This window comes from Danio rerio, chromosome 13 (genome assembly GCF_049306965.1).
Source record: "Danio rerio strain Tuebingen ecotype United States chromosome 13, GRCz12tu, whole genome shotgun sequence".
NCBI lineage: Eukaryota > Metazoa > Chordata > Actinopteri > Cypriniformes > Danionidae > Danio > Danio rerio.
The window spans coordinates 5,669,255-5,692,500 of NC_133188.1; the positions used below are offsets into that span (position 1 = coordinate 5,669,255).

At 37.5% G+C, this 23,246-nt stretch overlaps 1 long non-coding RNA gene across 1 annotated transcript in view; it reads right to left on the reverse strand.

Moving 5' to 3' along the window:
- The window catches only part of LOC141377110 (uncharacterized), a 149,795-nt gene that overhangs the window by 80,589 nt on the left and 45,960 nt on the right, over positions 1-23,246 (reverse strand). The window contains exon 3 of the long non-coding RNA XR_012389117.1: positions 4,855-4,997. This is a non-coding gene — a long non-coding RNA (uncharacterized lncRNA). The remainder of the gene's footprint in view (positions 1-4,854; positions 4,998-23,246) is intronic.

The following is a 23,246-nucleotide window of genomic DNA, read 5'->3' on the forward strand; positions in this document are numbered from 1 at the left end:
TCGGTTCCAGCTCGTATCTCAGCCTGCCTGTTGGATATTTCACACTGGATGAAAGATCATCATCTTCAGCTGAACCTCGCAAAAACGGAAATGCTTGTAGTTTCTGCCAACCCGACTCTACACCATAACTTTTCAATCCAGATGGATGGGGCAACCATTACTGCATCCAAAATGGTGAAAAGCCTTGGAGTAACGATTGATGACCAACTAAACTTCTCTGACCACATTTCTAGAACTGCTCGATCGTGCAGATTTGCACTCTATAACATCAGAAAGATCCGACCCTTCTTATCTGAACATGCAGCTCAACTCCTTGTTCAAGCTCTTGTTCTCTCCAAACTGGATTACTGCAACTCTCTACTAGCTGGGCTTCCAGCTAACTCTATCAAGCCTCTTCAACTGCTCCAGAATGCAGCAGCACGAGTTGTCTTCAATGAACCTAAACGAGCACATGTCACTCCGCTGCTAGTCCGTTTGCACTGGCTGCCAGTTGCTGCTCGCATCAAATTCAAAACTCTGATGTTTGCCTACAAAGTGACTTCTGGCCTAGCACCTTCCTATCTGCTCTCACTTCTGCAGATCTATGTGCCCTCCAGAAACTTGCGTTCTGTGAATGAACGTCGCCTCGTGGTTCCATCCCAAAGAGGGAAAAAATCACTTTCGCGAACGCTCACGCTCAATCTGCCCAGTTGGTGGAATGAACTCCCTAACTGCATCAGAACAGCAGAGTCACTCGCTATTTTCAAGAAACGACTAAAAACTCAACTATTTAGTCTCCACTTCACTTCCTAAACTGCAATTGCCTCTTTGAATATCACACTAATTGTACAAAAAAAAAAAAAAAAAAAAAACTACTAACACTTCCCTTCTTAGACTTTACAGACCTGAAACTTGCCTTTAGTACTTATTCATTGTTGCTCTTAGTTGTGTAAATTGCTTCCTTGTCCTCATTTGTAAGTCGCTTTGGATAAAAGCGTCTGCTAAATGACTAAATGTAAATGTAAATGTAAATATATATATATATATATATATATATATATATATATATATATATATATATATATATACACACAACAGTTCTGTCTGGTTCTCAAATCTGATTGGCTGATAGCCGAGCGATAGTCTGCAATATCTGAACTCCTACAGCCTCTTTACCCTTTGTGTATTACTCCGCCCACATACAGCCAGCAAAAAGCAGACACTACAGATCTAAAGTTTAAAAGATGCACGCTCAACTGTTTAACTGTCAGCTTATAATTTGAATCCGGAAGAAAGTAGTTCCTCATACAAAAGGGTTTTTGAGACTCTCCATGTTTGATTTTGTTTTTTATATACACAATTATGCCATCAAACTGTTGTATAAATGCAATATCACACTCGTAGCAGTGCGATATGGCTGTATATCGGCACTGTTGGGGGCACTAAGGCAGTACGCCTGTATATCGGCACTATGCACGCCTCCACCAGTGCCGATATACAGCCATATCGCACTGCTACGAGTGTGATATTGCTCATATATATATATATATATATATATATATATATATATATATATATATATATATATATATATATATATATATATATATATATACGCCCACACACACACACACACATGCCACTTTATTAGGTACATCTTACTAGTACCGGGTTGGACCCCCTTTTGTCTGCCTTTTTCCTTCGTGACAAAGATGTAACTAGATGAAGAAACCAGTCTGAGATGATTCATGCTTTATGACATGGCATGTTATCCTGCAGCAAGTAGCCATCAGAAAATGGGTCCACTGTGCTCATGAAGTTGCAGTGTAGGCTGTGGTGTTGACACAATGCTCAACTAGTACAAATTGGCCCAAAACATACCCCACACCATTGCACCACCACCACTAGCCTGAACCATTGATACAAGGCAGGTGGACCCATGCTTGCATGTTGTTGACACCAAATTCTGACCCTACTCTCCGAATGTCTCAGCAAAATTTGAGACTCATCAGACCAGGCAACGTTTTTCCTATCACTATTGTCCAATTTTGGTGAGCCTGTGCGAATTGTAGCCTCAGTTTCCTGTTCTTAGCTGACAGGAGTGGCACCCGGTGTGGTCTTCTGGTGCTGTAGCCCATCCGCCTCAAGGTTGGGTGTGTTGTGGATTCAGAGATGCTCTTCTGCAGACCTTGGTTGTAACGAGTGCTTATTTGAGTTACTGTTGCCTTTCTATCAGCTGGAACCAATCTGGCCATTCTCCTCTGACCACTGGCATCAACAAGGCATTTGCGCCCACAGAACTGTCGCTCACAAGATATTTTCTCTTTCTCGCACCATTCTTTGAAACCCTAGAGTTGTTTGTGCATGAAAATCCCAGTAGATCAGCAGTTTCTGAAATACTCAGACCAGCCCGTCTGGCACCAACAACCATGCTATGTTCAAAGTCAAAACTGCAGCAGGTCATCTTGACCGTGTCTACATGGTAAATACACAGACATGAGTAAACAATGACAGAATCTAAACTAAAGGAAGGTAAATACAAAGTGTTTACATGAAAACAGACAGAATAGACAAAGATATAGGTGAGCTAGAAGAAAGTGTGTGTATCATTGTATAAAGAGCAGGGATATCAGGGTGTGCTAGTAGCATGAGCAATATGGGAACTAATTGTGAGGCTGGATGAATAATGAATAACGGAGGAGATGTGCTTCCTGGAAGCGAGCTGCTCCCTGATGAAGCCCACAGCTTCCTCTCTCTGCATTTGCCTCCAGGTGAAAAATCTGCCATCTCCCTCCACCATTTCCCCACCCGCCGCCGCCGCCTCCTCCACTGCTGAGACTAAACACAACACTACAAACCACAGGCCTCACAATCACTAGCTTGTTTACAACGTTTGACTCTTGAAGTTCAGAAATGACCAAACTCAGTAAATTTAAAGCAAATGAAACTGAAACTAAAAAGTAAAGTAAAGTACAGGCAGTTTAACTGATACACCCCATATATTAGATCCAAAATACATTATTATATAAACTTTTTATGCTATTATCCAGATAATTTACTCCTATTATCCAAAGCTAAATGTTCAGCATCACTACTCTCTTTAGTCTCACATTATTATTATGATAATTCATGTGTAGGGATTTACAAAGAAATGCTTCTTGTTGTGAGTGTTTAGTAGGAATTGTAAGACACTACTCTCAAACTACTATTTATTAAAAATGAGTTGAAACAACACAAGTCTAAAGGGTTTATTTTGGGACAACTTAAATGTTTTCTTCAATTCACTTAAACTGTTAATCACTCGACACATTAGCTTGTTACGAACAGTGGCTTAATTTGTTTGTTTCTTTTTGACTAACCCTCACTTCTTTTTCTGGCGGCCGGAAGTTAACGAGAATTATTTATATTATTTAATATATTTCCCAATATTTTATTAACGTCTACCCCTACCCCAACATCACTATAATGCAAAAACAGTAGTTGTACCGAGCGTTATTTATTAAATTACCCAATTAATTGTATTTTATAAACGCATGCCCCCACCCCAACCGCAACAATACTGTAAAAATATCAGTTGTTGTTATACAGTTTTACAAAAATTATGCCATATTGACGTGCTTATCCGCAGCTGTATCCTATCTAGACTTTACCGGATGCACCTGCTTGTCATTGGGGTCTAATTGAGAGAAGATAAAAAGACACCAATGAGAACGAGAAGACACACAACTCTGGTGGATCAGTCAGCATTTTTATCATTTGTTCTTTGTTTTGTTTGTATATCTTTTTATTTTTGAAGATTTATATACTTGTCTGAGATATTTGTTGTATTTGGGTAAGAATGCCATCGCCATTATGTGTTGCGTAGGAATAATTTGATTTAAAATGCTTTTAAACGGGCCATCTTAAAGAGAGGTCATAACAAAGTGGGGGCTCGTCCGGGATATTTTAACTTAAGCAATTTGTGTTGGGACAACATGAAGGAATTGTGTGGAACCCAGCATTTTATTTTATTTTTTTGCAGTGTATTATCAGAATTAATGACAAAGGTCAATGGAAAATGGACTCCTTTCAGTCATTTTTAAACAATTAATGCAGAATTTTTTGATTTAGGATTGGGGTTAGATTCTTTTTTTTTAGGCAAAAACAAGTAAACAACTACTTTTGTTTTCCACACCAAGATTTTTCCTGTTCAGCAAATCAGGATATTAGAATTATTACTGAAAGACCATGTGACACTAAAGTCTGGATTAACAAAAGTAAATTAAGATATGAAAACAGCTATTGTGTTTTGTAATTATATTTTTAAAAATGTTGTTTTTGGCTGTATTATTCATAAAATCTTCTGAAATCGTACATGTATACAGTTGAAGCCAAAACTGCTATCGCTCAAATATTTCTCAAATGATGCTTAAAAGAGCAAGAAATTTTCACAGTATTTCCAGTCATATTTTTTCTTCTAAAGTCTTTTGTTTAATTTCGGCTAGAATAAAAGCATTTATTCATTTTTTGAAAACCATTTGAAGGTCATTGTTATTACCCTCGTTACACAATTTTTTTCAATCGTCTAGTGTTATACAATACAGTATTTACAGTATCTAAAAATATATCTAGTAAAATACTGCATCGTCATCATGACAAAGGTAAAAGGAACCATTCTTTAGAAATTCATTATTAAAACTATTATGTTTAGAAATGTGTTATAAAAAAATATCTTCAGTAAACAGACAATTGGGGAAATAAATAATTTAGGAGGGCTAATAATTCTGACTTCAACTGTAAACTAACTTTTAACTCTTAATATAAGAATTACAATTCATTTCATCAACAGCATCTGCTTTATAAAGCAAATGTTTTATGTATAGAAATAACCCTCACATGTGTAAATTGGAGGTCTCGTGCCCACAAACACTCAGCAGTGCACAGGAAGCCAGACGTGCGGCACCATCTGTGCAGTCAGTCACCTTTTCAACACATCCACTGCTGACCTGCTTCAGGAAACAAGCGGGAGGATTTTCAGCCTGCAAGGAAGGAACAATGACAATTAGATTCAAAGCCAAGGGCCCTGAACCCGGTCAGTGCAAAGTCAAAACTACCATAATCCTCTTACATCTTTTCCGCGCTAAAACCGGGGCTTTTATTGGTAAATACCCATATCAACTTTGTTGATGCTCATTTTATTGTAGCACTAAACCTGTCTTCCATATGACTGAGAAAGTTGAAAGCTCACTTTTCTCCATTTGAATAAACAACACTTCAATCTTAGCATCAGACAAGGAGGATTCCAGAAACGTGCGTGGGTGCTTAATACCCGCTTTTATACCCTTCAACAAACAAATCTGATGACAAGTGCTTGTTAAAAAGGCTTTTGGTGTCTGAGGATCTGAGCGTGAATTTACACGTGACTATTTCTGGGGACGAACAACGCTGTTCCCCCACCCCCCAAAAAAATCTCCTCTTACATTTTTGCCCAAAAGAAAAAAAAATGAGGATGATTTTTGAAGTTTCACTCATTAGACTTAAGTTAAAGCTACAGCTTTTTGCCAGGTCATATAATCCCAAAGCACATAAAAATCCTTAAAAGGAAACACTGTAAGTATACGATTTGTGCCTCGAAGTGAGGATAACAATTCTTACATGTTCGGAGGTAATTGAGAAAGGCTGCCAATCCATGTAAGAGACAAATAAATACAAATTTTACCTGAAAAATTGTACATATGCAGTTGAATTTAGAATGATTACACCCCCAGTATATTTTTTCTACCAATTTCCGCTTAACGGAAATAGGTTTTTTTTCAACACATTTCAAAGCATAATAGTTTTAATAACTCATCTCTAATAACTGATTTATTTTATTTTTGTCATGATGACAGTAAATAATATTTGACTATATATTTTTTAAGACACTTCTATACAGCTTAAAGTGACATTTAAAGGCTTAACTAGGTTAATTAGGTGAACTAGGCAGGTTAGGGTAATTAGGCAAGTTATTGTATAACGATGGTTTATTTTGTAGACTATCGGAAAAATATAGCTGAAAGGGGCTAATAATTCTGTCATTAAAATTGTGTTTAAAAAATTAAAAAACTGCTTTTATTCTAGCCGAAATAAAACAAATAAGACTTTCTCCAGAAAAAAAAATATTATCAGACATAGTGTGAAAATTACCTTGCTCTGTTAAACATCATTTGGAAAAATAAATAAATAAATAAAAAAGGGGGCTAATAATTCTGACTTCAACTAATATAATATATATATATATATATATATATATATATATATATATATATATATATATATATATATATATATATATATATATATATGGTCCGAATGCGTTTTTCTTCTGCAGTGTATTTTTATTTCTAATATTTACTGTACATTTATATTAATATTACGAAATGTATTTTCCTTTACAAGCGAAGACAGGAATACAAAAACACAATCCAAGCAAGGTTTAAAATGAGAATCAGGACAGACTTTGAATGGATGTTTGCATATGTTTGACTATTTCTGGAAACAAACACCACTGCTTTACCCCACAAAACTCTCCTCGTACATTTAGCCCCTCAAAAAATGAGGATGACTTTTAAAGTTTGCCTCATTACCCTTAAGTTACAGCTACATGCGCGTTTCTTGAACAGGACAAGGCCGCTTTCCTTTAAAAGCTGTTTATGAAAGCAGAATTTTGGGCGTAAGAACAAACATGCTTTTATAGCTTCAAAGTTTCTCATTAGAGGCAGTGCTGGACTCTGATCAAACAGAGATTGCTTTTAAATCGTGCGGATGGATATCTTTATCTCTCAGGGCTCGCAGATATTGTTCTCATTTTCAGCCTTGATCAAGATAACTGCACGTCTTGGTTAAGTCTATCGATTCGCCCCCTCGAAAACGCTTGCATTCATCCAGGGGTAATGCGGTGTAACCAGCCGCTGTCATACTCCGGGACAGTGAGCGGTGTACACTATCGCTATTAAAATCTTTTTAATTTGCAGGCTGATGATTAGATTTTCCCTGGCATCTCTGCGATTCATCCACGAGCGTCGAGTGATGTCGGACAGCACCTATTAACGTGATGTTTGATTTATTCCGATTTGATGCGGACCACAGTGTAGATATATTAAAGATAGATCCCGGCTCTTTTGTTTAATATGCTTGACCCAAAGCTTAATTTGATAGGATCACTCAAACTGGCATCAAAGTGATTAATTCTACAAGCAAACTGCTGGCGGATCTCGTCCCCATGTGCACGCGCCGCTGAGACAGGGAATATGGCAGTAATTGGCTTTGCTGCAATTAGAAACTCTTTTACCTAGGATGCTCTTTGTTCCTTGATTTGGGGCTTTTTTACATATCTGGAGTATTACATGTGAGAAGCGTTTCCCACGAAGGAGAGGGGAAAAATGCAATGTACACTCCGTTTTGTCTAATAAAATGATTCAAGCTTCCTTTTTTTGCCAGGTCATATAATCCCAAAGCACATAAAATCCTTAATAAAGGAAAAACTATGTAAGTATACGAGTGCCTGAAAGTGAGGATAAAAATTCATTCATATTCTGAAGAAATTGAAAAGACTGCTAATTCAATTTTGAGTCACTTAAATGCTGTAGCAAATAAGTCTAAATTTTGCTTGAAAACTGTATGTATACACTCTCAGTAAAGGTGCAAAATCTTCCACTGCTGTGGTACCTTTTCAAAATGTACAGTTTTTGATCCTAACAGGTCCTAAAAGGGTACATATTATTACCTGAAAAGTACAAATGTGTGCCTCATAGTACCTTAAAGGTACAAAAGGGAACCTTAAATATACAAAAGTGTACCATACATTCTCAGAAATAAAGCTACAATATCTGTCGATGTGGTGATACCTTTTCAAAAGGTACATTTTTGTTCCCAACAGGTCCTTAAAGGTACATATTAATACATTAAAAGTACAAATATGTACGCCATAGTACCTTAAAAGGTACAAAAGTGAACCGTAAAGGTACAAAAGGGAACCTTGAATATGCGGTATACCCTACATGCACAGAAAAAAAGATATAAAAATCTGTCACTGTGGAGATATTTTTTCAAAAGGTATAATTTTGTTCCTAACAGGTCCTTAAAGGTAAATATTAATACCTAAAAAGTACAAATGTGAACCTCATAGTATCTTAAAAGTACAAAAGTGTATCCTAATGGTACAATCACAGTAATAAAGGTATAAAATCTATCACTGTGGTGATACCTTTTCAAAAAGTAAATTTTTGTTCCTAACAGGTCCTTGTTACATATTAATGAAAATCCCAAATTTGTACCTCATACTACCTTAAAGGAACAAAAAAGAACCTTTAATGCACAAAAGTGTACCTTTACAATCTCAGAAATAAAGGTACAAAATCTGTTAAAAGGTACATTTTAATAACAGGTCCTTAAAGGTAAATATTAATATCTAAAAAGTACAAATGTGAGCCTCATAGTACCTTAAAGGTATAAAAGTGAACCCTAATGGAAATAAAGGAACAAAGTCTGTCACTGTGGCGAATATTTATATTGCTGTCAATATTTATTTATTTATTTCATTATTTCATTATTTTAACAGGAAACACATCTAAACACATCCAAGCAAGATTTGAAGTAAGAATCAGGACACAGTTTGTAGGGATGTTTGTATATTTTTAGTTCTTTCTCTTAAAACAAAACCACTTGTAATGCTGGCGGTGGTGCAATGAATAATTCAACAATGTGACCATTTTTACGCCATGATTTTTGATCTCTCCATGCACTTAGCATCACAGAGCTGAAGCAACCCTTAAATCAACATTAACAATGTCCTTAGAAAATACCAAAACATTACTAAAAATATTTTACCAATGAAATACGAATGTAAAAAAAATAATAATAATCACAAATCTTAGTTCAAAAGCAAAATCTGAAAGAGAAACTGTCAAATAAACAACAATAAAAACTGTAATTCCCTTTTAAGTAGAACAATTCAAAAGCGTAAAGAAGGATAAAAGCATTTTTACAATCCTTATAAAGCACATGCATTAAATATGTTGCTTGCCTTTAACACTTCTTGACGTTTGCCTATTTGAACATTATTATACTATATTACCGAGGACCTGCAAAGTAAGAAGCATAAATAATTGCGGCGCTTCTGGCTGAGAGCTGATCATCTAAAACAAGCCTGGAAGACTGACTAGATCCAAAAACTCCATTAACCAGGTGGCGGCGCATGAATTAAAAATAACCCAACGCGGCTTTGCAGTCAGCCTGTTCCTGCCCGCTTCACTCTTTCCCCCCTGCACCGTCCTACAGAAGAACTGCTCTCGTGTTCATTTCCACTGACCCGAGCACATCACACAAAGCCTGCACATGATATAGTCTCTGTTTCCCGCCGGGGCGACATTACAGAATCCTCGGCGGCGTTGTCTTTACCGTGTTTCGCCTGCACTTTTGTGAGTACATGTTTCTGATGTGTGAATTAGACGGCAAATGGGAAATGTAGCAGAGACACCTCGAGCGGCTCTAGTTATCGAGCTGTCATTGAACCGCAAAAACCCCACGCCTTACTGGAGCTGGATTTAGCATCAGGATCCGAATGTAGCGTGTAAGGGCTAAAACTCCAAACACATGCTTATTTAAAGCTGCGATACCAATCCCTCATCAGGTATAAGAAAAAAACAAACGCACATCAGCCTATGTGAAAGTATGTCAGTCCCTGAGAAACTTGCTGCCATGTTGAAACGGAGAAGGTGACGTGGGGGGGGAGAGAGATTGCAGGCCTATTTCGTGTCCCAAACATGAGTGTGGTGAGGTGGGCCACCCCAGCCTCCCTTATCTTTAATGGGTACTCCATCATTCTGCCTGCTGCCCGCTATGTTCGTCTTTCCACTGGGTCGCCCGAACAGATGGGCTTTGTAAGGCTCAATGGCACATTCCGGCACTGCAATCTGTTTCCACGAGTCCGTGATCAAATCTGAAGAAAAGCTACGTCTCGCACACATTGCGGCGCATATGTAGCGCCTTAGCTTGTGCCTATGTCAGTGAAATTAAAATCACTGGAACGTTTTAAGTACTGACGGCACGACAACAAAGAGAAAAAGACTGAAGGAGGGGGGGGGAGCGCTGAAATAATCGCAGCGTGCTAAGGAGAACTTACTGCACTACAGTAAGGAAGGGGAGAAAAAAAAGCCTTGGCCAAAGTGGATATTATTATATACCATTACAAACATGTTTATCTCAATCCCTCACACCCTCCGTCTGCGGGTTAATTCTGTGTGACGTAAGTTCAAAGCATTGTAGCGTTCACCATGTAACAACCTTATCTGACAGGATTTCTTTTCATTGTCTGTCACAATTCCAAATTTAACTGGAAGAAAAGTCTTTTTGAGTAAAGTAAGTGCGGGAATTGAAAACATTTTACGTCCTATTTTGCTCCATTCTTATTTGGTGATTTGTTAATGTGTTTTTTTTCTCTCTCTATGACCCATTTCACACTCAACAATTGTTCTCTGCTGGAACTTGAAGGCCTAAAAATGGCAACTTTTAGCCAAAGAGAAACTTAGCAGTTTAATGTGGCTTAGCATAGTTTTAGGTTTGATGCTGTCATCATAATTGAGGCAATGGTTGCTAAAATGCTGATTAAATAATATATATAACATATTAATATGCTCACTACTGGTCAAAAGTTTAGGAAGTTTTTTTTTTTTTTTGGAAAACAAAGTTGCTTATTACTCCGCAAAATTACATTTAATTGAAATTAATAACATTGTATTACTGTGAAACTTTGTTACAATTAAATTTTGATGTTTTAAATGTTTAAAAATAAGATGATTATTCAAATATTTCTATTTCAAACACACAATGTTCATTTAAGCAAAAACAGTATACTCATATGTTTAAAATGAACTGGTATTAACTGAAATCAATTGATTGCCAAATTAACATATTAGAATTACTGAATTCCATTTCAGTTACTTATTTTTAATATATAAAGGGACGTTAGCGATCTATATATGATGTATATACACTCACCGGCCACTTTATTAGGTACACCTGTCCAACTGCTCGTTAACGCAATCACGTGGCAGCAACTTAATGTATTTAGGCATGTAGACATGGTCAAGACGATCTGCTGCAGTTTAAACCGAGCATCAGAATGGGAAAGAAAGATGATTTGAGTGACTTTGAATGTGGCGTGGTTGTTGGTGCCAGACAGGCTAGACTTAATATTTCAGAAACCGCTGATCTACTGCGATTTTTCACGAGACAACCATCTCTAGGGTTTACAGAGAATGGTTTAAAAAAAGGGAAAATATCCAGAGAGTGTCAATTCACAAATGCCTTGTTCATCACAGAGGTCAGAGGAGAATGGCCAGACTGGTTCGAGCTGATAGAAAGGCAACAGTAACTCAAATAACCACTTGTTACAACCAAGGTATGCAGAAGAGCAACTCTGAACACATCAAACCTTGTGGCAGATGGGCTACAGTAGCAGAAGACCACACCGGTTGCCACTCGTGTCAGCTAAGAACAGAAGACTGAGGTTATAATTTGGATAGGCTCACCATAATTGGACAACAGAAGATTAGAAAAACATTGCCTGGTCTGATGGGTCTCGATTTCTGCTGCAACATTCAGATGATAGGGTCAGAATTTGGCATCAACAACATGAAATCATGGATCCATCCTGACTTGTATCAACAGTTCAGGCTGGTGGTGGGGGTGTAATGATGTGGGGGAGATTTTCTTGACACACTTTAGTTATTAGTACCAATTGAGCATCCTGTCAACGCCACAGCTTGCCTTGTTGAGTCTCGGCTACAAAGGATTAAGGCAATTCTGAAGGCAAGATGGGGCCCAACGTGATATTTGTAAGGTGTACATAATAAAGTGGCCGGTGAGGGTATATTGTGGGGTTGTGGGGGGGTTGTTTACTAAACAAACAAGATTGGTTAGTAAAGAGCGGGGAAGTGGGATGTTTGGCAAACGATAAATGAACCAGGAAATATATAAATATATAAATAAATAAAGTGACTGTGTTTTGCAACAAAAAAGTGTAGTTGATTTATTAACTAATTTCCAGAGGATCATGTGCTTATGATTGTACGCAGCTGGTCCTGCATCAGCTCACGATTGATTCACCAATCAGATGATTGCTTACTCAAAATAAATAACCAGAGCTTTCTTATCTCAGTATCTTCTCTTGAAGAACCCCCAACCTTACCCACCCCTACTCGGTGAAGTCTAGATCGGATATGCGGCCGGCTGGAAGTGGGATATGCACATTAATAAAGCAGCATTTTTTTATGACACTGTATAACAATAATTAACATTTTTACAGTACTGTGAGGGTTGGGTTTAGGGTTGGGGTGGGGGTAGGCGTTAAAAAATACATTTTATTGGGTAATTTAATAGATAACATAACTAATACTCGGTACAACTACAGTTTTTACATTACTGTGACAGTTGGGTTCAGGGTTGGGGTGGGGGTAGACGTTAATAAAATACAACAAATGAGAAATTTAATAAATAATAGAAATAATTCGCGTTAGCTTCCGGCCACAAACGTATCCGCTCTAGCAACTACCCCCCTACTCCCCCTCCTTTCCAGAAGGACGACTCTCATGTTAAACAAGCTTTATTATCAATCATCAGTTAAGTGTGAACTCTTAAAAAATAATTGTGATTTTTGAAAAAGTTTTTTAGAGTTCTAGAAAAGAAAGTTTTGATTGTGTTGTACATGCAGTACCTTTAAAACATCTGAAATCTCTTTTCTGCAGCTAGCTACTTTTCAAAATGTGGACTGTTTAAAATTAGAGTATGTTGCATAAGTTTTACAGTACTATCTTCAGCACCGGCAGCATTTAATTTGTCAGTTTATCCATGTTTTTTCCTCTCTATAAGGGGCGGATAACGTTCTCACTGCGTTTACCACGTTCTTGCAGTGCTTCACTTAGGACGGCAGAGATGTAAAATGGAATTTGACCTGCATGATTCCTGAGCTGTGAAAAGAGAAATTAACAACTCCCCGTTACATTTTTCATCCATCCCACACACGCAAGGTGAAATAAGTGAAGTACAGCAGTGCCCGGACGTGTAAAATGTGTTTGGATCTGACTGTGAACACGGCGGAGGAACTCATGAAAGATGCATGGTGCCACTGGAGATGTATAAAGAATTTAGAGATATAAAGGATATATGACAAATAAATCAGGATGCAAATCTCAATGGGTGCCTTTGGGAGTTCTCCAATGAAAATCGTCTGAAATATTAAACGAGGAAGAGAAACATTCTATCAATGAGCAGAGGACTAGAGAAAAAAAACTCTTCATCTAGCATCCTAGGGTTTCCTTTCTTTCTTTCTTTCTTTCTTTCTTTTTCTCACAGTAAGAATAAAGCACTTTGTACAAGTGCTAAATCATCTGAGAATTTCTGTCTTTACAGCATTTTTCACTCTGTGCTTTTTTTAGTCTGACACTTTCTTGGGTAATCTGGTCTCTTAAAATGGACTGGATGTAGTCACAAGGGACAAATGCAAGACAGGAACGGTTGTTCTATTTAAAGACATGCTCAGGGTTCGTAGTAAGATAAGCTCTATAAACACAATGTGTTGTCAAACAACAATTGTGTTTGCGGTCATTACTTACAAAGAAAGTATTTGGGTTCAAACTTTCCAAAGGACATTCCATGGTGGTTTAAAAAACATTAAGGATTTATTCTTAGTGAATTATTGGCCACAGTATTTTGTTTTTGTCACAATTTCATAATGAACTGCATGCAGAACAAACAGTTCGTTCTTGACAAGTTTTAGTTGAAGGTCCTTCATCAAGATGGACTGAGAGGTAGAATTGATTGTCCTCAGCATAGCAGGGATATGAAAAGCCAAGTTTATAAATGACAGATGCTAGAATGCCATGTAACTGGAGAAGACAAGTAGTCCTAGAACTGAGCTTTGAGGTATCTCAGAAGCAATAAGCAAATAATCTTTCCAGGACATACCGAAGGTCCACCTAAGAAGTAAATTATATGCCCATTGTCAGGAAGATCTGGTGGTTAACATTGTCCAAAACAGCAAAGAAATCCAGCAAGATGACCACAGTCCATCGTATTGTGGTGGAGAGTGGAATGATCCAAGGAGCTACTAAGTCATGGGATAAATGCACCTGGCAAGGCCTCCAAGTCAAAAAGTTTCAAGGTTATAGGCCAGACAAAGGGCAGTTCAAAAACCCTTTATGAATAAAGCCAGGCCTAGGTTCAGTGCTTGCATGTGAGCACCTAGTGGCTGGATTTTACCCCTCAGAACCCAGCCGGACACAGCCAAAACGAGCGACATAGGCTTATCCTCCTATGAACCCATCACCTGTAGGAGGAGCCATAAGGGGCAGTGGTTGAAGGACAGGGCCAAGACGACCAAATCTTTGTACACAAAAACTAGTTCTAGGGACCAGGAATGTCCAAATGGGTCTCTGTCATTCTACTTGGGGACTACAATGACTACAAGGGCAATAATAGTGATACCTGAAGATATGTGATTGGGAGAAGCAGTCCCCAATTGGAATCTGAGTGGTGTTTTGTTGTTGGTTTTCTGTGCTCGTAACAATTTGTTCACCACAAACACTATGTTCAAGCATACGGATGTCCATCAGTGCATATAGCACCAGCACACCCTACGCCAGAGTTTGATGAAAGAAGTCCTTTAATCTGATCTCTAACCATGTGTCTAATGAGAGAGGCAGTGCTATCAATTGATCACCACCTAGAGGTGAGTTGAAATCACTGAAAGGAGGAGGAGGCTGGACAGACCTGGAAGGCCCAAAGAATGAATCATATCTCAGGGTTTTTTTTTACTCTTACCTCAAGAAGAGCCTTGACTAGATCCCGAGTGAGGCTTGAGACGTTGAGACTAAATGGTCCATGTTCTCCATCTCAATTGTTGATGCGGCTGTAAGGCCTCTCGTGCCAGCGATGGTGGCAACTCACAAACCAGGTGGTGGACACCAAAAGTCAGAGATTCCATCAAGCTGAATGGGAGACCATAGAAGAAGACTATCAACTGGCCTCTAAGAGATTCTGGCAAACCATCCAATGCCTCAGGAAGAGGAAGCAGTTCTTCACCAACACTGTCTATACTGGAAGTGGGGGAGCTGTTGACCTTGACTGGGGACGTTGTTATATGGTGGAAAGAATACTTTGAGGACCTCCTCAATTTCACTGATATGCCTTCTGTTGAGGAAGCAGGAGTGGGGAAGATTGACTCACCCATCACCCAAACCAAAGTTGCTGAGGTTGGCTTCAAGCTCCGCAGGGACTAGGTCTCTCTGAGAGCGCCTTGGGATCCCCTGTAGGAGCTGAAGTAAGTATCTGGGGAAAGTGAAGTCTTGGGTTTGTGGCTAAGACTGCTGCCCAACAACCAGGCCCTGGATATATGGTTGAAAATGAATAGGTGGATGGATGTTTGTTAAGATAGGAATCTATTTTCTTATATTTGTGAAAAGCTTTGTGTGATTATTCATAAAAACAGTGAAAGGCAATCGGGCTAAATGGAAATCTACTGAAATCACAAATATGAAACTATCCTGCTGATTCTGAGTAAAACTGCCAGCTCTTTCCCAGCGCAGCCGGAGAAAAATGAGCAAATATCTATCACGGTATTTACCAAAATCCACTTGGGATTTAACAAAAACACAGCAAGCACTCAAACAGTAAAGATGTCTCCATTTTCCTAATCTTTTTCTTATGTGTGTCTAGTGCTTTCTTATTTGCTGTAGTACTTTAGCAGATGTGATTCTGGGGCCTGGCACTTCTCCTCCTACAGTCTTTCTTATGCTTCTTTCTTTCTCGCTTGCCCCTGTCTGTTTCATAAAAAAAGCCTTGGCTAGAAAAGGCCAACATTCTGAAAGGAGATTTATATAATGGCTGTATGTGTCTGAAGGCAGACATTCAACATCAGGAAAGCAACTATCCTAATGGGAGTGATCTCCATGGTGATCTTGGGTAGCCATACAGGACTGTGTTGGCAGCCTCGTGTGAGGATCTGGCTCGCTGTCGCTGGAGCTGATTAGTGCTGGAACACACCAGCACTGCTAGAGCCATTAAACCCTGGGTTTTCTTAAGGGACAGAGGCACCAAAGAAATAAGAAACAAGGGAATTCTGGACTTTTGTTTTTGTATTTTTTCTGGACTCTAATTCCTGGTTTATATACATTATGGCATCATTAATTAGTTATTTTTAATTCGTTTTTAAAAATAATTAAAAAACACAAATCAAAGTGTCAAATTGAGTTCTTTTTGTAGCCTATTTATTTTCATACAACAGTTCTGTCCGGGTCGACGCGGTGGCGCAGTAGTTAGTGCTGTCTCCTCACAGCATGAAGGTCGCTGGTTCGAGCCTCGGCTGGGTCAGTTGGCGTTTCTGTGTGGAGTTTGCATGTTCTCCCTGCGGTCGCGTGGGTTTCCTCCGGGTGCTTCGGTTTCCCCCAAAGAAATGCGTCACGGGTTAATTGGTTAGACTAAATTGTCAGTAGTGTGTGTAAATAAGTGTGTATGGATGTTTCCCAGAGATGAATTGCAGCTGGAAGGGCATCCGCTGTGTAAAACATATGCTGGATTAGTTGGCGGTTCATTCCTCTGTGACGACACCAGATAAATAAAGGGACTAAGACAAAAAGAAAATGAATGAATAAATGAACTGTTCTGTCTGGTTCTTAAATCTGATTGGCTGATAGCTGTGAAATAGTAAAGTGATATCAGCACTCGCAAAGCCTCTTCACTCTTGTGTATTACTCCACCCCCATGAGAGACCAGCAAAGGACTACAGTTTGACAAATATTATTAGTGTTATAAATAGGTGTTTAGATTGCAACTGTGAAGTTTGTTTATAAGGATAGTGATCAATTTTAAATATTCATATTTTTCTGAGATTCAGTGCGTTGGCGGCCAACCTGTCATATTGAACTGAGCAAAGACGATAGACGTCCCGCCACAAGATGGCAACAGAGACTGCATAATAAGTCCTTGGGGGAGAAAAACAGCATTTTTTTTTTTTTTTTGTATATGTTTCAAACTACAGCTGAACAAAGCATTACAGAACAGGTAAGTGACATTCTAAGTCGATCTCTTTCTTTTATATGTTGTAGTGCTGTATTTATACCATAGTAATCTGGTAGTGTTTGCTGATCTCCCAATTGCAAGAGAAAAATATTAGAAAATCTCTGTAGACAGATGGCATTTCATGCTGTTCAGCCATATAATCCTATGTGAGCAAAATCACCTGTTTTGTCATTCAAACTATTATACCATGATACTAGCTCTAAAGTGACGTTTGTGAAGTAGCAACGGTTTTCTGCTGACGTCAGATGGAGGAAGTAATTAGTTCCTCTTACAAAAGGGTTTTTCGAAGGGTCTGTGTTTGATTTTATTTTTTATATACATGATTACGCTGCTGAACTGTTGTTTAAACGCAATATCACTCTTGTAGCAGTGCGATATGGCTGAGTTTCATCACTGGTGGGACACTAAAGCACTTAGCCAGTGCCCTCGAGCCAATGCTCGCCAGTGCCGATACACAGCCATATCACACTGCCACTCATGTGATATTGCTTACATATTTCTTTTTTTATCTGAAAACTTACATAACATCTTAATAGTAAACTAGTTATGTTTGCCTTTTACTAAATGTTTATTTCAAAACTGAATCGAATTTAATTGATTTGTTTCACATCATTTAAATGAAATTGTAAAAAAAAAAAAAAAGTTTATCATATTTTAAATAAAAATAAGATGAAGGTACACATTTTTCAATTTAAGTTAAGAAAGTTGCCAAATAAGTCACTTTTATCATACGCTTTGAATTAATATTGCTATTACAAGAATTGGCAGTAGTGCATGAGTGTGTGTGAATAAGAGAGTGTCTGGGTGCTTTCCAGTATTAGATTGTGACTGAAAGGGCATCCACTGAGTAAAACATATGCTGGAATAGTTGGCGATTCATTCCGCTGTGGCAACTACTGATAAATAAGGGACTGAGTTGAAGAAAAATGAATGAATGAATAAAAGAATCAGTTCAGGATTTAAGTGTTAAGGTAAAAGAGTCAATAATCATCTGCTCTATAATGAAACTACATAGTTTGCACTCCATGTTTCTTGTTTGTTGTCACCAAGAATAACATGTAAGAGTAATTTAATAAAGAAGTGGACTACACTTCTCTGTGTTTTAGTAATTATTCTGTAGTGGCATTTGCACGATTGTATCCCAATCATAATACAGTTAAGACCACAAATCATGTTCATTGTGTTCAACCTTTTCAAACAATTCCACTTATTACTTTTAATAAATTTTTCTAAATGGATGCTTACAGTAAATGCACTTCTAGTTGGCCTCATAGGTGTGTTATGTGAGGCTTGTGTTGAGACTCATCCCACGCTCACTGTGACGAAACAGCATCACACACTGACACTTTGACGCGTCCTGGCACACGCTGAATCCCCTCTGCCATTGTAAGAGTGGCAGAGTTTTCCACCTTGAAAAGGAGATGAAAGACATTTCCTTCTTTGAGTAAAGGGCATATAAAGGTGGCCAGGCGTCGTGAGGACAGCTCTAGAGCAGGGGGCCTTTGTGCCACCCCCGGTCATCCGGACACAAGCCCACTTCCCTGCACAATGGCTTTATTTAGCCTTGGAGAGCCGCCACGAGCAGGGCCCACAGGACAACACTACTGCACCGACAGCATGGGACAAGGGTAAGACGAGAGCACTAAACCATTGGCCACATCTACATTAATAAGCCATAATACAGTACAGTATGAACGATTTTGGCATTCACATTTCCCAAAAAATTCTAAAACATTGTTTTATTTTTTGGTTAGGGGTTGTTATTGCAGATTAATAAACTGCTGTCTGGATTACTTTCTTGTGATTGGTCAGTTGCAACATTCCAAAGTATGTTATTCCAAGAAAACTGCTGAATAACAAGGTGAACTTCGATTCACCTTGACCGTCAGACACTATGTTCAAGTCCATATACTAACATTCACATTTACCTGTATCTGCTTGTCTATCATGCAACATCTTTGACTGTTTGGCACTGTATTATGAATGAATAATACATTCGAATGAACAACACTGCTGCCTCAACAGAACCACATGGGATAAGGGTAAAAGCACCAATGAGTGGCAATCCACATTAATAAGCATTTAGCATTCAAACTCATAACACAGAACCATATAAATGATTTTGGCATTCACATTTCTTAAAACTACATTAACCATATTCTATTTTTTGTTAGGTAAGAAATAAAGTACATCCAAATGGTTGTTGTTGCCGATTAATAAACGGCTTTCTGGATTACTCGCTTCTGATTGGTCAGTTGCAACATTCCAGAGTATTTTATTCCAAGATAACAACAGCTAAGATCTTCGACTCACCTTATCCGTCAGTAAATACATTCACAACCATATATTTTTGACAGTTTTGAGACTGAATAATGTGCAAGAGAGTGTATACTCCATCAGCTGTTGTTATCACAGAATAAAGCCCTTCAGTCGCACAAGACTGAAGGGCTTTATTCTGTGATAACAACCGCCTGGATGAACTTTATCCTGCATATTAATTTGCCACAAAACACAAAAACTAATCAAAAGTATTGTTCTGAGATGTAATAGTTCATTCATTCTTTTTAAAAAGCTATTAGAAACTAGACAGACCGATTACAGCATACACTAACTATTGTTCCGTCACATAATGGCACTAACCGGTCAAAAATAACACAGTGACAGACAAGACAAGCATATGGATGTGGACATATTCACTGATGGTCAAGATGCTTTGAAGTATCCGGATGAGTCTGTGATAGAGGTTTCAGCAGTTGTTATCTGGCAATAACATGCCGTATTTCTAGACAGCTGTGTAATAAGTACATTTAGGATGCTTGCACTCATGACAAATTATCCCAGATTTTGCAGCATTTTTATATATATATATAATATATATTCAGAGAAATCTGCATTTTAAAGGTGCACTACACAAATTTTGATATCGCCACTGTTGTTATAGTCTTTCCATTCATAATGTTTGCAAATATTTAAGAAACGCAAAAAAATAACAGCAAGCTTGTTTGTGTTCCCTCATGTCTTGTCTCGTTTGCTTGGTTTCATCAATTCAGTTTTTGTTCTTATGCACTGATTTGTAGCTGAACAGCCAATCAAAGAGCTCTCACAGACACACCGAACAACAAACAACAGACTCTCACTGGCGACCCAACGTTACTGTATTGCACTGTACTTTACTATAATTCCATTCATAAAGTGACCTTTATCAATAGTAATTTAGCAATATATTACTTCTATCCATTTTATTAAAGTGAAATAAAAATGTGATTTAATTGATCAAATCACAAATTTTATTAAACAAAATTGTTATTACTAATATATTATTAATGAAGTGATTATTTACTTGTGTATTTACAGTACTTGACTTCTAGTTGATCATTTGAAAAAGTAGCAAAAGGCAGATTTTTCCAATCAAGTATCTGTTGAACTGCATCTCAATCATCACATATACTTCAAAATCCCTACTGGAACCCGCATGGACCCAAGATTCTCAGAGAAATCAGTCAAGTTTGGTGAAGGAAAGATCATGGTTTAGGGTTGCATTAAATATGGGGGCATGCGAGAGATGAATCCACAGAATCCTGATGAACTTTGGGAGTCCTGCAAGAACGCTTTCTTTGCCATTCCAGATGACTTTATTTATAAGTGATTTGAGTCATTGCAGAGATGTACTGTATGGATGCAGTCCTCCAAGCTCATGATGGAGTCAGACACAATATTGATTGTTTTTCCACTGCATCATGACTTTATATTCTATACTGTACACTATTTCTATTAAGTGACAAGACTTTAAGCAAAGTCAGATCATACTGTCTTAATTTAATAATTAAAAATCAAGGCATGATCATATTTTATTTTAGTAAAATAAGTCTACCTTCAAATAAACCACTTCTGAAACCAAATGATCAACTAGAAGTCAAGTTATTACTTGTTGTTCCTAAAACTTTGGTGGATTGGTGTCTAGACTTTTGTCAGGTAGCGTATATGTATATGTATTTTATATGTATATAGTCTGCATTAAATAATTAATTAGGAGTGATATGTGTGTCTCTAAAAATAGGAGTAGAGTGTGATTTTCCTAAGCAAGTTTGTCTTGCTGCTTCCAAATATAATTTCTCTGGAAGTCAGACATGTTTTCAACAAGCAAGAGCGTGTTCAGTCCTCTCTTAAGTTTTTGTAAGTATCCATCTCCTGCTTTTGCCAGCATTCTCTCTTTTTTTTTTCACCTGGGGCACAAAGAATATGAGAACGGTGTTTTCGTTTTTTTGCTTCATAAGCATCTTTCAGCCTAAAACATGTTGGCTCTTGGGGGAGAGTGGGTTCCTGAAAACTCTTAAAATATTGGTCAGATGATTTGTGAACTTTCAAAACTGGGCCGCATTTGAACTAAACACGTTGATGCTGTAACTTACCTCTTTGTTTTCAAGTTTTGAGAACTTATTGTTAATATCCCATAATATATAAATCAGTATTTATCTAAAAGACTATGTATAACAATAATATTATTAGTAGTAATAATAATAATAATAATAATAATAATAATAATAATAATAAAATAACTATACTGTAATAATATAATACAAATGATTTGTTCATTTAATTCTGTGATATTCATCAGGCACCCAATTTTTTTTATATACTGTGTGCATATATATATATATATATATATATATATATATATATATATATATATATATATATATATATATATATATATATATATATATATATATATAGTTTGTCATTACGCATAATAAAATACATAACCTAAAAATATTGATAGAATTAATCTATATTTTCATTTACAATAAATGTTTGTCTGTACTTTAAAAAGTAAACTACATTTCATATGCAAGTTATTTATTGGTGTAACGACAGACAATGAATGTGCAGATCCACAAGCAGTTTAGTTAAGAGAATGGTTAAAAACAGGGGCATAAAAGTAATACATGATATGTAATCAAAAACATGCAAATGGTCAGGCTAGGTGGCAAAGAATCAACACAGGAGGACTACACAAGGGAAAATGCTTTGTAATGCAAGACTCAGCAATGTGTGTGTGAGAGGTGAATATATAATCCTGGAAATCAGTCATTACAAGTAGATGCGTGAGGTGCATGATGTTATGAGTAGTCCAGTTCAGTGACAAATCTGTAATTCTCCAGCGATCTGCAAGCATTAGATTGCTGGTGATTGTGACAATTGTGTCAACAAATTATTTTTGTGTTTCAATCAACACATTTAGTTTAATGTTAATTTATTTATTAAGGCCTTTAGGTGTTTGAAAACATTAGAATTATTCATTCATTCATTCATTCATTTTCTTTTCAGCTTAGTCCCTTTAATAATCTGGGATCGCCACAGTGGAATGAACCGCCAACTTATCCAGCAAATGTTTTACGCAGCAGATGCCCTTCCAGCTGCAACCCATCACTGGGAAACATCCATACACACTTATTTACACTCATACACTACGGTTAATTTAGCCTACTCAATTCACCTATACTGCATGTCTTTGGACTGTGGGGGAAACCGGAGCACCCGGAAGTAACCCACACGAACACAAGGAGAACATGCAAACTCCACACAAAAACACCAACTGACCCAGCCCAGGCTCGAACCAGCGACCTTCTTACTGTCAGGCGACAGCACTACCTACTGCACCACTGCGTCACCCTATATTACATTCAGTTAAAAAAATTAAACAAATTAATCAATATTTTACATATTTTTTTTCTTTAAAGTAAGCTAAGGAGCAGTTATTTTTCTCCAAAGAACATGACAAAAAACAAAATAAAGACAAATTTTATGATTTCAGTCAGACAAACAGAAACTTTCCAAATGAAAGTGCCCCATTAACAAAATGGAGAATCAAATGCCTGATTTTCAAAGTCATTGATTTTGAACAGCCATCTACTGGTGTTTTGCATTTTATGTTGAGGCAGGTAATAATAGCGCAGGTCTATTGTTTAAAAAAAAAAAAAACACTATTATATTCTCCTTCTCTACACTTCACAAAGAGGCCTTTGAGCATCCAGCGGTCACTAGAACCACAGACAAAACTGTGAACGTTTAAATCAATCCCTTTTCCAGTATAGGGCACGGGGCCAAAGCGGCCCTACCGGCAGCTCTCCCACACAAGACCACAGTGTCTTGCTTTTCCAATTAAATTATCT